Raw genomic sequence first — 17,902 nt, 5'->3', positions numbered from 1 at the left:
CAAGACTAATTCAAATCTTTTTTTTCCATCCCAAGTTTTAGATGTCTATACATTAAAACTTGATGCAACCATAAAAGCATAAGTAAAACATTTTAGAAATATTTTAATATATGTGATTAAAATTTTGAGTAGCATCTTGTGTAAGTTAAAAGATATTAGGAATTAGATATATTTTTATTCACAAAAGAAAGATAGAAAGTGGTTACAGATATTTCAGTAAAACCTGGTAAAATGTTAAAAATGTTTGTTATCATTAATAATCAAAACAAATAAACTATATTTTTTTATTCATTATAAAAGGTACAGTAAATGCATACAAAAGTGCTTTTTTATCTCCATCCAAATGGAAGAGTAAATTCATACACTGTTTCTAGATATCTACTTGTCAAAGTGCATCAAGAAATTTACTAATGACTATCTTTTAAACTTGTGGTTCCTTACCAGAATTATATAAAAAGTAGATATAGAGACAAAAATTAATGCATAAGAAAACAAGTTTTATATTTATTAATAATAGAAAAAACAAATGAAGTAGATTATTGGAAATAGCAGAATAAATCAGTAAACATGAGATCTCTGTAGTCAATTAAAATCTTTTCTTTCAGAAACATTTATACACTGAGAAATTGTAACATATTTCACATTAAGTTTATGTAACAATGTAAGTAGATTATATCAAATCATATAAAATTGTTTTTAGCTTCTTTTTTTCAAACTATAGGAATAAAAACTTCTATAGAAATTTCACAATATTTCGACTTATGAAAATATGCTTAAGACATTTCTATCATTCATATTGTACTTTGAACAAGTTGTACAAGTTATATTTATATTAATAAAATAATTTAAAACATATAAGGGATTGTAACATTTTGACACCTGTTGTCTTCCCCCACCCACATACAACTCACTCATAACACCACATAACACCTCCCACACAGACACACACTACCACACAACACTAAACATATTCCTACCACACACATACCAAACACAAACATCCTCTATTAAACAATTCCTATATGCTCCAAACTAGGCTAGACTCTCCAAGTAATTGAAAAAGAAACTTTAGAACTCATATATTGCAGTAATTTTCTAAGGAAGATACAGTATATGAATATAAAATATTAAATTAATAATTGGGGTTTTACATATTATCATGTCAAAATGAGACATAGAGATTGCAACTATTTATATAAATTTGTAAATGTTGAAGGGGAGGAATCATCATGGAGACACTTTACTGAACTTGGGTCTTGAGTTTGTCCCAGATGAGTAGGTAAATAGAGATTACAAAGACTTCCTAAGGAAGTATTTGGTTAGTTCCTTAAGAAAAAATGCAAGATAACAGGCACTTAGATAAAGCCCATTCTGCAGTTCATATGCTTTGCCAATGGTGGGTCAGCAGAATCGTCTTTTGCTGTGAAAGATGGCATAGTAATTGTGGGCCCTTCAATAAGTAACATAAAATGCAATCATGAAGCAGCCTCCAGAACCACTCAGCCGGAAATGCTGAGATGTATTTTGCACCAGAAAATAGCAGCTGTCTTAAAAACAGTTTCTTATTGATTAGAGAGTAGGGCAGGCCATTTTTAAGGCTCACTCCCTGGAAACTTTACCATGCTGTTTGTCATCATGAAAATGTGTAGAGTTTGTTCCAGGAAAAAAAAAAAAAAAAAAGAAATGCATGAAACAATAAAAGGAATATTTGGAAAAATGATTCCAGATATTTAGGGTTTTTTTTCCCTGTCCTAAATCAACAATAAACTTATTTTAAAACATCCCCCAGGATCTTCTAGGTAAATTTCCTGTCTATGGCCTCACTGTGTATATGCTGAAGAATCCAAAATTTTTATTTCTATCCTTGACAACTGTCTACATCATCAGGAAGAGCATCTATTAATACATCCTGAATATTCTCTAATATACCTATCAAACATGCTCAAAAGACAGCTCTGGATTGATATCACAATCCAGCATCCAATGCACACTTTTCCCCTTGCAGTAAATAGGCAACATGTGTCTCAAGATAAAAATTTGAACATTATCATTTCCTCCAGCAATCCATTCATTGGGTGATCCTGCCACCTTTATCTCCAAAATGCATTTTAAGTGAATTCACCTCTCTATGTTTTTACTACCATCATATCCAACCCATTTCCTAAAAGACTGCAATTTTCTTCTCTCTCTTTATATTTCCTCTCATTCCCTCTTTATTTTTCCCAATTTCCTTTTTTTCCACATACAATCCACTCTGATCTTTTAAAAATGAAAATCAGTTTATATGATCACTTTATATGATAATTTTACAACAGTTAATGAATTTCCATCATACTCAGCATAAAATTGAAACAACTTCCAGTCACCTTACAAAATCATTCTAAAATGTTGACTTCCATCTCCAAATTCATTGTGTGCCACTGCCGCAGTCCAGCTGAAGCAAAATAACCGGGGGGTGACAAGCAACTTGTATACATTGATACAGCAGGAGTGGGAGCCGTTTATTGTAGGACCGGAGTGGTATATATACATTCCACACAGCTTATCTTAATTAACATAAACTCGATACAGCAGTCAACCAATAAGGAATCTCCACACTTAATGGTTCGAGGGCATTACTTCACAAATCACTCCCTCTGGCAAAATGCTAGTCGCCATCCAGACTTGTTTACAGACCTTAACATGCCACTTTCTCATCGTTTTGATATTCTATCACTTTCTATTGTTGATGTTCCATAACATGTTTTGAGCTATTTCCCTCCTCAGGGTAAACATTATCAGGGTTTGCTACTATCCAGTTCTTCCCTGACTCTAAGCATGTGAAGATTCACTTCTAATTCCCCCTATCAGTTTAGCAGTCTCTTCGGTCATAGCTGGCTATACTCAGTTCTGGGCTAATTTTTTGAAAATTTTATCTTGCCTTACTGTCCATCCACAGCCAAAATATGGGAGGATATCATTTAGATAAAGCCTAAGTTGGGCCTACAGAAAAAAAAAAAAAAAAAAAAAAAAAACTTATCAACCCTTTATTGAAAAAGCATCTGGAGAAGTAATCTTTAATATGTTAAACCATGTTGTTAGCCTTCCCTGAGTAATATATTACCAGAGTCTTTAAATGAACTCACATTTCCTTAAAAAAATATTCTCTCTCATTATTCCATACATCATGTCATTTAGATTTTAGCTTAAATAAAGCCTTACCAGAATCACCAATCATTATTATGCCATCAAAATTAGCTCCATACACTTTTACCTCAGCATCCTATATAATTATCTTTCAATTTCTGTACATATATCTCTCTGATATTTTTCTGGTAAATGCATTCGTTTGTTTGTTTACCCCTGATTTCTCCTTAGTCACAGTAAAATCGCCTTGAGTTTTGTTGCTTGCTTTATTCCTAAGACTTTCATTGTAGCCTAACATATAGAGGATGATAAAATTTTTCTCTGAAATACTTTTTAAATTATGTAAATATTTATAAATAAATAAATATTCTTATTTTCAGATTTTATTTAATGACAACAATGAACAAAAAATAAATTTCAAAAGTCGATAATTACCTGCAGAATCAATTTGACTAGTTTCTTATGGAATTATACTGAGGTTTATGGAAAGAGGTACCATAAGTGTTTTTCATGTGTAGAACTTAAACTTTATTTTTTATAGAAGAAAATTGTATTCTCCCAGAGGTACTTACATGAGTAACACAGTATAATATTTTGATATTTGAATAATAGTATAAAACAGCTTCTTACATGCCAGAGCAAGTGTATCCATAAATAAAACCATATTATGCATGTAGCTTATGTGTTTAATGCCTGAAGGTACCTTAAAGGTGTACCATGAAAAGCATGAAATTGTTGAAAGCTTTCTATTTCTGAAAGCATCCCAAGCAGACTTCAGAGATAAAGATCACTTGAGCTGTTTGTCTGCCTTATGGTGTTAATTAAATGCCAATATTTTTTTCTCTTGAGAAGCTCAAAATTACATTCATATTCTCCTCTGAGAAAGACAAGATCATAAAGTTTGTTTGTCACTTGGTATAGTCCTCTCATCCTTATGTAAAATCCCCAGGAGGTATTCTGTATTTACATATTTCTCAACTATTATTTAAAGTTGTAATTTTTAAGCATACTGTATATATTTTATCAGAGTAGTAAGTCTTCCAATTTCATAGAAACTAAAATTGATACAGTTAGTGTCTGATATTATTTAAGGTTATTTGGTGTGATGTTTAAATTCAATCTTTGCCTTTCGATGACAATAAAATTGGATCTATTTATAGAGAATATACTGTATACTTACAAAATGAGCTAAGTGGTATGGATTGATGTACAAGGCCAACATAAAATCTCAATATTAAGAATATTTAGGGTCATGAAATTAATTTCAATTGTATAATATTATAGAGCCCCAATATAAGCTAGTCACTTCAAGTATTACACAGGAAATAGGGACAGTTTCAGGTATATATTTAACAATTAACAGGATTTATAGAAAAAAAAAATATATAGATATATAAAAATTATAAGTGCTAAGACAAATACCCTAATGGTAGAAAATAAAAAAAAAAACAGTTTCAAAAAGCCAATTATAGGAGTGAAATGTATTATTCCAAAAAAAAAATGGTGTCAGATAGCAACTATTACAATAGTTCATTATATGGATTCCTGCTTCTGGGCAAAATAAAGAAACAGCAAACTAGATTATTATTCCACCTGATCTGTATCCTTCTCCCCACCTCATACAGAAAAAAAGATTAAGATAGTAGATATAAAGAAAAAGAGGAAGCGTAACAGACAAGGTAAAGAAAACAATATAGTGAGCCTAGATTTATCTGCAGATGACTCCCTTGTGAGAAATACTAGGCTGCAGCCCAGAGTTGCAACCCAGACAAAATGAAGGAGTCATATGAGTAGAAAAGACATCACTAAGAGGTCAGGATGACCAAAGAGATTTCAATACAGAGTGCCTGAGAAATGACCACATCAACCTTCGTAAATGTGAGAGTTCAGCAGGGAACAGATCCAAGGAGACCTCTGAGGTCATTGCCTGGGTCCAGGGAAGAGCAGAAAGAACTAGAGGAGCAGCAGGTGACATGAACACAGAGCTGCACATGTACCTGTTCTTTCCAGAATGTCTGGAAATCCTCATGTTTTGTGTGACGTTGGATCATAGAAGGGTCTTGCCTCAGTAGAAAAAATTACCAGTTCTTCCCAATATAGGGAAATAATCAATCTTCAATCAAATGTACTGCTCTGTTCCTACGAAACATGAAAAGTAAGGAAAGGAACAATTCAATTATCTGCAAGTAACAACTCTAGGTTAAAAGGAAGTTAAAAATATTAAGAATTCAAAATGTCAGTGACACAAAAAGGTGAAATTTGTAATAGTTGAAATCCAATAAAAAATTACCAGGCATCCAAAGAAGCAGAAGCTTCTGATCCGTGATGAAAAGAAAAAAAAATCAATCAAAATTAACCCTAACTAAAATTAACAAAGGCATTTAAACAGCTAATAAAACTACATTAAATCTATTCAAAAATTAAGTAGGGATAAGTAAGTTATTTTTTAAAAAATGCAATTGAACCACTAGAGATAAAGAACTATAGTGGTTAAAATTAAAAAAAATATTGGAAGAGATTAATGATTGATTCTGTTTTAGATAAAATATTAGTGAATCTGAAGACACTTTCACAGGAACAATCAAAAATAAAAAGTCGAGAAAAATAATTAGAAAATACCAAAAATGACATCTATGTGGATCAGTATACAATAATTGTTATTTTAATTTCACTAGAAGATTGCTGCTGAAAATAATATTCTGTAGATTTCATAGGTATTTGAAATAAAATGTGACAACATAAGAAAGAATGGAGGTATGAAGTGATCATACACTAAGGTGAAGTCTTATATTTTATGAGAAGTGATTTAGTAAATTGTAACTGGAAGGTAAATTGTAATGAATTAACAATGCACACTATAAATCATAAACATTAAAATAAGAAGACAAAGCTAATAAGCCAATAAAAATATAAAACAGAAAAATTAGAATAATAATTAATTTAAAGAAATAAAAATAGACAAAGGGAACATATAATAGAAGGGGCAAATAAGAAATAGAAAACCAACAAAAAGATGAACAGTTGGAACATAAACATATAATCATATTATTTGGAAGTGATCTAAAGTTATTACTAGTTTGAATAAAAAGATAAGAACAGACTACAGGCTGACTCATAGAAACCTACCATAACATATTACTAGGTTAAATTAAAATTAAAGGATAGGTAAAATATAACATGCTAATATTACTGAAAATAAGCTAGAGTGCCACATTAAGTATTAGACAAATAAATATAAGAGAAAAAGAGAAAGAAGTTACCACAGTTAAAGAAGTCCTTTCATAATGATAAAGGATTTGATACATCAAGAAGACACAATCCTAAATGTTATAGGTCTCATAAAATTATTTCAGAATATTATAAATAAATTTGGAAAAATCACAAAGAAATTCATATAACTAAAGATACAGTTATGTACTTTAACATCTCAAAATTTCATAGAAAAAATTGGTAGACAACCTGTGAAGATGTAGAAAATCTGAACACTATTAAGTTAACTTAGTGGACAACATTGAAAATACCCACCAATAACATCAGACATAGACAATATTTTGTGCCCTTAAGGGTAGTTATGATAAAGTAAACAAATTTAAATTCTCACAATAGATTAAAAGGGTAAATGTGGCTGAGTATGAAGCTCAGTGGTAGACCATATACCTGGTATTCACAAGGCCTTCGATTGAAATATATTTTCAAAAACTTTTTTAAAACTAAACACATTAATACATACTATGATCAAACTGAAATTATTTATCAATATTATAATATTTCTGGAAAGTCCCTAAATATTTGAAAGTAAATAACAATTTAGATAAACATTGCTAAGGGAAAAATAAAGAAAAAAAAGAAGAGTGTTTTGATCTGAATTAAAATGAATATATCACATAGTCATACTTATAGGATGTTGCATAATTAATTTTATGGGGCACTTCATAATAATTAAATAGTCTATTAGGAACATATCACAATTCTTAATCTCCAGTTCTCAATATCATAGTGTTAAAATAGATAAAGCAAAAAGTAAGTAAGATATTAAGAAACAAAAATAAATGAAAATTTTCATGATCATAATAAGATATTTGAACATACTTTTCAATAACAGTTAAATTAAGCAAATACAAAACCAAAAATTAACAAAGTAACATAAAATATTTGAATAATACAACAAACTTGACCTAATTATGACTGACATATGTAGAAACAGCACCATAAAAATGACAGAATGAATTTTCACTTCAAGTGAACATGGAATATTCACAGAAAATTACCATATGCTTTTTTTTGTAAAGAATGCATAAATATTTTTAATTGAACAAATTATTATTATTTAGATATTTTACCACAGTTGAAATGAACTGGAAATTAATAACAAAAAACTAATTAATCTTTAACCTACTGTTTATAAAGTAAATAATACATTCTAAAATATTGTATAAATTTGTATATACAATATATATGTTCTGTACAGTTATACATCATAAGTGGTATAAATGTATATTATAAATGCATTCCTGAATATATAAATAATATAAAATATTTTCTCTTTTTATTACTTTTTATTTTGAAATTATTTTTTAAAAGGTGGAAATTACATTGTTTTCCAAATATAATTCAATCAACTCTTTTCTTCTGTACCTCTGTCACTGAAGTAATTTTATTGATGTGTAATATGATTATAAGAATATGTCACAGTCTGCACTCCAACTTGGATTCTTCCATATTTGAGCTGAAAATTTATTTTTATTTTCATGCAATAAAATTTAATATTTTGTGTGCAGTGCTATGTGTTTTGTAAAATATATAAAACCATATGCATATTATCATAGTACCATACTGATTAGATCCACCATCGCAAAGATGTTCTCATGCTTTCCTTTGTAAGAAATCCATGCTGTTACCCTTAACCATGGCAACCACTGCTATGTTTACTATGTTTCACTTTTACAGAATGTTACATAAATTAAAATCATATAGTATATTACTTTTTGAGTTTTTCTCCTTTCATTGAAAAAAAATACACTTAATATTCATGCATGTTTCTGTGAATCATTTACTTTTATGGCTGAGTGATATTTCAGTGCACCTACATGAACAAAATGTTTATATATTCACCTGTTGAAGGACACATGTGTTATTTTCAGTTTCAGATGATTATAAATCAATCTATTATAATCTTTAGAATACAGATTTTTTTTAGTCAAATTGGATAAATATCTGAGTGCAATTGCTAATTTGTATAACAAATGCATATAGAACTTTATACAAAACTGCTTAACTGATTTCTCATGTGCCTGTGATTTTATTTACCAACAGCAAGGTAAGAGACTTAGACTTGCTCTATATCTCCACCATCACTAGATATTAACAATCATTTTTAAACCATTTCAATAGTTATATTTAAAATTTTTTTTATTTGTTTTTTTTAGTTATACATGACAGTAGACTGTATTTTGGCATATTATACATATGTGAATTATAACTTCTCATTCTTTTGCTTGTACATGATGTGGAGTTACACTGGTCATGTGTTCATGTATGAACAGAGGAAAATCATGTCCAATTAATTCTCCTGTATTTCCTATAGGTTTTAATTTAAATTTTCCTAATTTATGTTGATTATTTTTGGAAAAAAGATGATAAAAAACTTATCGTTTATCCTCTGTGTATCTTTTTTGGTTTTTCTTCTCTTCACATATTTTACCCATTTTCACTGAGTCGTTTGTTCAGATGTTACTGTTTTAAGAGTTATATCACAGATTACAAGTAAAAATCATTCATTTTCTATTTGACTTGTAAATACTTTATCCAAATGTACAGATTTTCTAAATTGTTTTTGTGTTATCTTTCACTGAGGAATTTTTTTTCTTTTATTTTATATAGGAACCAATTTTGAATTAGTTAATGGATCACATTACATGTGTTGCTTTCACATGTAATTATTTGCCAAATCCAAGATGTCACAGATGACTCTGGTGTCTTTTTCTAGTTGTGATTTTACATTCTTTACATACATATATAATTTATTTGTATTCTTTTTCAATTAGGTACAAGGTACATTTAGTCTTTACTTCTGGCCTCTAAATATTTTATTTTATTCTCCATCTATATATTCATTGATATTTTAGTTTTTAAAAATTATCGCTATGTATTAAATCTTGAAATCAGTTAGTATGACTGCTAAACATCATTCTTCTTTATCAAAATTATTGTAGTTATTATATAGTATATTTGAATTTCCAGGAAAAAAATTAGAATCAGCTTATTAATATCTAATATATATGCTGCTGGTATTTTGATTGGGATTTCATATATTAACCTTTTAGTAACATTGATTATCCTAATCCATGAACGTGAGATATTTATCCATTTATGTATGTCTTTCTTTCTTGTACAAGTATTTTGGAAATTTATGCATAGAAAGTCTGCAAATTTTATTGGATTTATGCCTACATATTTCACATGAGTGTAATACTATAAATGGTAGTTTTTTTTCCTAATTCAAATTTTAATTCATCACTTATGTTTAGAAATACATTTGACATTTTACCCTGAAGAATTCTTCATGCTATTTTGTCACACATTTATGTTTTTTCATGCTATAAAACTACATATAGTATATAATATAAATACTATATTTTTCTACTTCTAGACATGCATTAATATTTCAGCAAAATAAAATAATGACATTTAATTTATTCTATTTCCTACACTCATCACTTTTTAAAAAAAAGTTAAAAAAATTAGTATGACACACATACATTGTTTTTCCTTTGCTTCTTTTGTAGAGAGTTTTGTCTGAGATAGTTTTTATTGTTTGAAAGATATTTTCACTGAGCATTTCTAGATTGAGATTTGTTGTTTCATTTGTTATTTTAAAGAGATCCTGTCTTATGGTTTTGGAAAGAAATATTCTGTGTTTATTAACTTTGTTTTTTCTAGAGATGATGTTTTTAAAAATTTTTATGTACCTTCAAGGTTTCTTTGTCTTCTGAAAGTATTGGCAGATGGAATAGATAATGTATTCAATATTTAAGGTATTCTTAAAAATATTTGTGCTGTTTAGTTTTCTCTAAGTTTCTTGAATCTTTGGTTCTACATTTTTACTAATGTTGAGATAGTGTTGGTCACTACTTCTTAAAATAGTTCTTCTACTTTGCTCTCTCCTATTTGCTAAATTATTTTCTGTTGGCTCAAGACTATAAACATTTTTTTCTTTCTTTTTTCCACTAATTTTTTCTCATTATGCTTCAGTTTGGATAAGTTTTACTATCCTATGAGATTACTAATATAACTGATTATTTCCTCAACTGTGGTTTATTGTACTGACTGGTCTATCAAACATATTCTTTATTTTTGATACTGATATTTTTGCTCTTTCAACATTCACATTTAATTACTCTTTACAATTTTCATTCATCTGCTAAAATCACTCATCTATTTTGGATGTTGTCTGCCCTTGTCATTAGTTTCATTACAGTTATTTTATATTTTCTGTCAAGTAGTTCCAGCATCTCTCCAGTTCTGATGATTGCTTTGTCTCTTAAAATTGTGTGCGTGCATTTACTTTATTTTAAAGTTTTTTCATCTTTTTGTATGCTTATTCATTTTTTTTGAAAGCTGAACATCTTTGTAGCTGAAAGGTGACTGAAGTAAACAAATTTCTTTTTCCTCTTGGAAATGGCCACAATTTCTTCTGCTGAACATTTAATATAGCAGCTTAAGATAATCCAGATCATAGTTGGAAATGGTTCTCAACACTCTATGGATTTGCAATTCCTGTTGTGATAACTTGTACTTAGGGTGGCGATTGATTGACCTGAGTAATGTCTACTCAGTCCTGTACACTGGGTCTTTTCTCTGTGCTATTTCTTTCCCTCTTTAAGAAAGTGTCTGTCTATTCTCTTGCTTTTCTTCTGTACCTTTTGCTTCAGTATTCTGTAGTGATTTTTGGTTTGTTTGTCTTATTATATTGGTGGGGATTGTTAAAGATAGAGTCTTTATAACATTTCTATAAAAGATATTATTTGTTGTTCTTAACTACCACAGATCAGGGATCAATATTTCAACAGAGATGGGGGATTTAGTGCACAGGTATAACTTGCTGTTCTGCCCCTGTTTTTATTCCACTATACTAGGTGTGTAGCACCTCTATACATCACACAATGGACATTTCCACAGGACTCTTATTAATCTGTTCTGTGACTGTCTTTGTGATATATAGATATGTGCATACATATATGACAAAGTGGAATATAACTAACCTTTACACTTTGCAAAGCAATTTTTAAAATTATATATATATATATATATATATATATATATATATATGTGTGTGTGTGTGTGTGTGTGTGTGTGTGTGTATAGGTATTATTTTGTATTATTTTAATTGTGGTGTATTAACTGCTGAGAAAATTACTTTTCCAGTTTGCAGACGTATACACAGATGCATCATGATTTTTAGGTTAATGATGTATTCAAACTCACAGGTAATGATTGGCAGAGATTCATAATGAGAATATGTTTAATCCAGTTTGCTAGTCATTAAATCATTCATTCATTGAAGTCCATTGAGAACATACTGTATATCATATATTAAAAATATAAAGAATATAATCCAATTTCTTTTGAAAGATCTTATTTCTTACTAGATCTTTGGTCAAGTCTTCCTACTAGTTTTTAAATCAGAGTCACGATTCAGGTTAAAATTAATAGATTACAGATTTTCACTGTGACATCTTCATCTTAAAATCCCACCGAAACAGAGCATAATTTTTAAAGTCAGAAACTAAGAACAGCAATTCTCTGAAAATAGTACGTGGAAGAATGTTAACTAATGCAATGAAAGGACACACATTCTCCAGTCCAACAGGGATGCAAATAAGAGGTAAACTGATGCAAATTTTTTTTGGAGAATACCCAAATTTACAATATGTTTGTAAAGAAAGGGCCAAAATAATATGTTAGGATGAAAAATTTGGAAATCAATATAATATTTATAAGCTGGAATAATTATTCTGTGCCATGCTTCCTCCGAATTTTGGTTCTAAAAGTGGGCCCTCACTTAGTTGGCTAGTCTTGTCAATATCTTATATGGCAAAAAGGAAAAATATGAGGACCAGATTACTAAAGCCTCAGTCTCAATTTATAAAATAATGATGATGGTGGAAATTATTGATGGTGGAAATAAAAGGAAAGACTGGATTTTTTTAATGCCTAAATGTGACTTTGGATGCACAGTAGTTTCACTCAGTAAAAACTGCTGCCTAATTATCACTGGGGAATCATGAAAAAGTGAATAAATGACCTGAAAGAAAGAAAGGCAATCCTGGGATGAGGGTTATTTGTTTTAGCAGAAGGGTTTTCAAATCACATTGATTACACAACTGCACAACTTGTTTACTTTCATTGGAATTTGTAATTTATAGAGATAAATCAAGAAACCAAGTGATATAGGATATGGATAAATGATATAGTGATATAGATAACAATAAATTATTTTTTATTTTCAAATTACTAAGTTTCTATAGCTGATTTAATACAGCTGGTTTAATATAGAAACAACTTTGTAATTATGATGATATTTACCATATTTGCTTTCTGTGTGACACAAACTCTATGGGATGCTTTACATAAACTATATAATTTTTAAATTATTAAAATTCTAAGAGACAAGTATTTTTATTAGTATTTTACAGATGAATAATCTGAGACTAAGATTTTTATAAATGAACATTTGATAACCTGTCAAGCAACATTCTACCCAACCCTACCATATACCTCATATGTAGGAAACTCTTAAGCCTCATGTGTATGAAACTCATTACAATACTTATAATCTCATAGATATCCTTAAAATCATAGGATGGAATGATTAGTTGCAAGAAAGTACTTCTGGGTCAATCACACCAAACTTTAACAAGTTCACCTTGATGGGGGAAATCATCAAATTTCTGGGATGGGATAAAAGAAGACAGGCCAAGTACGTAACTGCTAAACTTGTATTTGTGGGCAGTGTCTTTAATAGATTAGAAGATATAATAACAAGGCAGCATTACAAACCTGTAAATGTTTCCTTCACAGTGTGAGACCTAACATTTTCTTTTTAAAGAGAGAGAGAGAGAATTTTTAAATGTTTATTTATTTATTTTAGTTATTGGCGGACACAACATCTTTGTTTGTATGTGGTGCTAAGGATTGAACCCGAGCCGCACGCATCCCAGGCGAGCGCGCTACCGATTGAGCCACATACCCAGCCCTAAGACCTAACATTTGATTTTCAGTGTGCCATAGTTTCCATAGAAAACCCGAGCATTAGGAAAATGAAGAAATTTCTGAAGGAGTAAAGTGCAGCTCTCTAAGGGGAATAAAATAAAGACACCTCCTATATGATAGCTTTTGAAAACAAGAAAACACAATGCTTCACAAAATATAACCTGGTTTTTAGGGATGGGAAATGGATACAGCAACTTCCAGACTTTATTTTTGCCTGTGGACTAAAATAATTATATGAAAATATTCAGTGCTCTAAATCTTCCCATATACAAAGAATGAAGCTAATTCATCCCAGACCTGTGCAATTTAGTTCAATTATTAACATAATTGATGCAATCGTTAGATAAGTATGAAATGAGACAGATAATATAGACCTATACTACATACACACAACCCAAAGAGGGAGAAAAGCTTTCAATTCAATGATCAACACAACGTTTTCAATTCCTCAATATTTTTATCAAACAAGAGGTACCTCATCAATAGTTTAGAAACAATATCTTAATTATACAAAAAGAAGATAGAATATAAGCTACATGAGAGAAAAAATTATATCAGCTTATTTGTTTTATTTACTTCAAAATATCCTGCCCTTAAAACAGGGTCAAGTTCATATAACCATCAGATGAAACACATACCAACATGGACCTAGACAGATTATTCTCTAACTTCCACTTACTAGCTCTGTAAATTTTATTGAGTCTCATAATAGCTCCAGACTCACTAGTGTGTGTGGAAACATTGAGAGAATAATGTGTAAAATCTTATTATAGGATCTGACACATAGTAAACACATAATATTTGTTAATTACTATATTCTTAAATATAAAATTCTACTGTTATTCCCATGTCTTTTAATCCTCAATTGCTTTGATTATTTTTGCAATTTTACTTTGAGAAATGTTCTCAAAATGATTGGCCTTCATTTACAGAGATGATAAATAAATTTTGTTAATATTAGTCAAATACCTATATTTAACTACCTCTCCTCAGCTTACATGGTTTGATAAACAACTGCTTAATAAAAATCAAGTATATAAGTTGTAAATAAAATCATGGTAAGTATTTTTAATAGGGAGGAGCTAAGAACAATCCCCGGGCCATAAGAATTAAATCATTGCTAGCTTAATATAATGAAATCACATGTGAAGAAAATCTTATAAAAATGCCATGGTGTACTATAACCACTAAGCAGTATTAATTGAAATCTTATCATTAAGGACACAGCCAAAGTGAAATAATCCAGTCCAAATATCTGCTGCTGTACCTCGAGTTAGAAATATTCCAGCTGTATTTGGCATCATGTAGCCTGAGACTTTCAGTCTTCTCCTTATGGTCCTGTAAGAAAATAAGGTTTTATACTATGCCCTGGTGAAGTTCCATTTCAAATCTAGACAGCAGACAGGATGGAGTTGCTACACAACTCTCTTCTCCTTAAAAACATATTATCCCCTAATGGGTATAACCTTACCTTCCTACCCTTCCCTAGGAGAAAAGAGTGTCTGGCATTTTAGAAATATGTGCTGTAAATTGGCAGGCACAAACACCCTAAAAGACTATAAAATAAACATGAATCCCCTTTGAAAAAAACTTTATATTTTCATCACATCCCTTGTAAGCTAACACACTGCACTGTTTACAGTCTTCCACTACAATATATTTTGAAACGATTACCTTCTTCTGAGTCATTTGTGTCATAATGCTCTCCATAGGTACCCATAAAATGAAAATGTAAGCCGTTTTTATTGGCCACACTACATCTTAATTGAAAATATTAAAGGGGATTGCTCTCCTACTGATTTTTTCCCTCCATTTAATTGGCTAATCATATGATATTTTTAATGGAATAATCGTGAAAGAAAATATGAATCTAATTTAAATTCAAACTGGATTTGGGATATTTAAGAGATTATCCCAGAGTAGCAGAGGGTGCATGAGGCAATAAACATCTGTTCATTCCTGACCACTAGCCTTGGTGTTTATGAGCTTGGGGGATATTTATTTTCAGGAGACATGATTCTCTACATTTGAGCTTCAGCTGTGTTACTGCTGTGTTTTTAGTGAAATTTAAAAAATTTATCAGCAGATTTTTGTTCATTTTTTTCACCTCTTTATTTGCACTTATATAAAAATGCAATTCTGACAAATGAGAAATTGTCTCAGGGAAAACTACACCCTACTGAGAGGAAGGATTCAGCATTTATTTGTTATTCACTACAATATAGTATGAATAGACACACCAAATCAGTAACAGCAACTAGGTTTGTCTTTGTGTAAAACCATCACAGCATTAATGATGGGAAATTAATTATTACATTCTTGCATTTATTCAAGTGCTCTTGAGTACCTAGCATTGTTATAACCCAGTAGAAACTACTCTAAGTTAAATAAAAAAAAGAGACAAGTCCTAACAACCTCAAAGATTGTGCAGTCTAGTAAAGGAGAAAGAGAAGATTCTGTGAAGACCATCCCTGCAGTGTTTGACATTCAAGGCAACAATACAGCAATGATACATAACAATTCTTCAATAAGTTTAGTAAATGAATAATACAATCAATTGATATGCAATTTCAGAGAACAGCAGAAGATCATAGTGGACTCAGATAGCCAAGACAGTTAACTCTAGAATAATGGCTTTAAATTCCAGCAATAGAAAAACTTCTAGGACCTTGCAAAACCAAGCTAAATCAAACAAACATCAATAACAACGACAATGACAACAAAACTCTAACATACAACACAGGGTCTTCATATCTTCATACTTGGCTGGACAGTAAGTAATTGGAGACAAAATTTGTCAGTGTGCCAGGTGAGGTTTCTTTGGGCCTATCAAACTGTGAGTATAAAAGAGCATAAATGTATAGATGTGGGTTTAAGACTTCTTTCTATTCCAAGCTGAAATTGGAGTCCTCTACAAAATTTTAAGAGTATAGGTGGCACCTGTTTGTAATCACCAATCTGGAAGACATTACAGAACTTCCCTTGAGCAAAGCTAATGCTTCTCCAAATCTTGCTACTCCTACTCCAGGTCCTGGAGGTTTGCTCTTGGCCCTCATTCTGCAGCTGGTCACTGTGCTTCCAACTATTGCTCTGCTAGCCACTATCATCTCCTGCAATGTTTCAAGCACAGTACAGATGAGAAACCAAATCCATAGGTGTCAAACTTCATTTTTTTCTGTAGTAATATGGGACCCACCTGTTTCCAATTTTTATTATATTTATTCAGATAAATCTTAGGAATATACTGTCTATCTTCCCAAATCCCCAAAATCCTTTTGCAAAACTACTCTTCCACATCTCCATGTCATAAGTCTCCTGAGACCTCAAGGTTTAAGCCAGTGGTTTCTGGGTCAACCATTTATTTGAAGCTAAGGTTTTGTTACTGGATCAGCTCATCAGATTGAAATTCTTCCCTTTAGATGAGTTTCAACTAGACACATTTTTAAATTCTACAAAGATATGTTTCTGTGGGATCTTCCAACAAGTCACCAGTCAATCCTATGTGGTCAATTCAGAGGCCCCGCGGCACTGTTCAACACCTGCATTTAATGTGCAAAATTTAGTATCTAATAGGGATGGAAGACATTAACATGTACCAAATACTATCATTCTGCTGGACTTACATATTGATAACCAAAAGATTTTCAAAAAATGTCCTTAATATATGAATTCAGTTTCAAAATAAGACATGTTTGGGTTCCTTTGGGCACTTCCAAATGAGTTGTGTGAGATTTTAATACAGCTTCAGGGACTGTCTTCAGAGTAGCATGTGGTTTAAGAATAGTGCCAAAGAAATGTAAGGGATTTTAAATGACTTTAGAAAGCTACATGTAAGAATAAAAAATTGCAATTTTGAAATTGTACATTATTATTTTATTTTTTATTCATTTGTTCTTTTTAGTTATACATGACAGCAGAATCCATTTTGATATAATTATATAAGCATGGAATATATCATTCTAGTTAGGATCCCATTCGTATGGATGTATATGATGGTGGGATTCATTGTGTTGTTCTCATATATGTACATGGGACAGTTATGTCAGATTCATCCCACTGTCTTTCATTTTCCTATTCCTCCTCCCTTCTCTCCATTCCACATTGTCTATTGGGTGTGGGATTGAAATGAGATGGCGTGAATCATGAGGCAGAAACAAGTAAACAAATACGGACTGTCATCTCATGATATTACCTCTTGTCTTGTATATGTAAAGTCTTTTCTTTACTGTCCTCTAAAACTAAGGCATTGGAAATGATAAATACTATAAAATTCCTAAAATGAGTTTGTGTATAAATGTATACACACACACACAAAACCACACACCCACAACCATCCATATATTTCTTATTGAGACTGAAGTGGTCTCAGGTTTATTATGTGAACATATTAGAGTATGCTTTCCAAGAATGGGATGACTACGATATCAGTAGGTGGAAAAGTTTTATGGACTCACTGTTGTATATGCAGTGTGTTGTTGACCAGAACTCCATTATGCAGTGCATG

The sequence above is a fragment of the Spermophilus citellus genome (assembly GCF_964194105.1).
Source record: "Spermophilus citellus genome assembly, chromosome: 12".
NCBI classification, from domain to species: domain Eukaryota; kingdom Metazoa; phylum Chordata; class Mammalia; order Rodentia; family Sciuridae; genus Spermophilus; species Spermophilus citellus.
The sequence above is the reverse complement of the archived record's forward strand: the minus strand, read 5'-3'. Positions refer to the sequence as shown.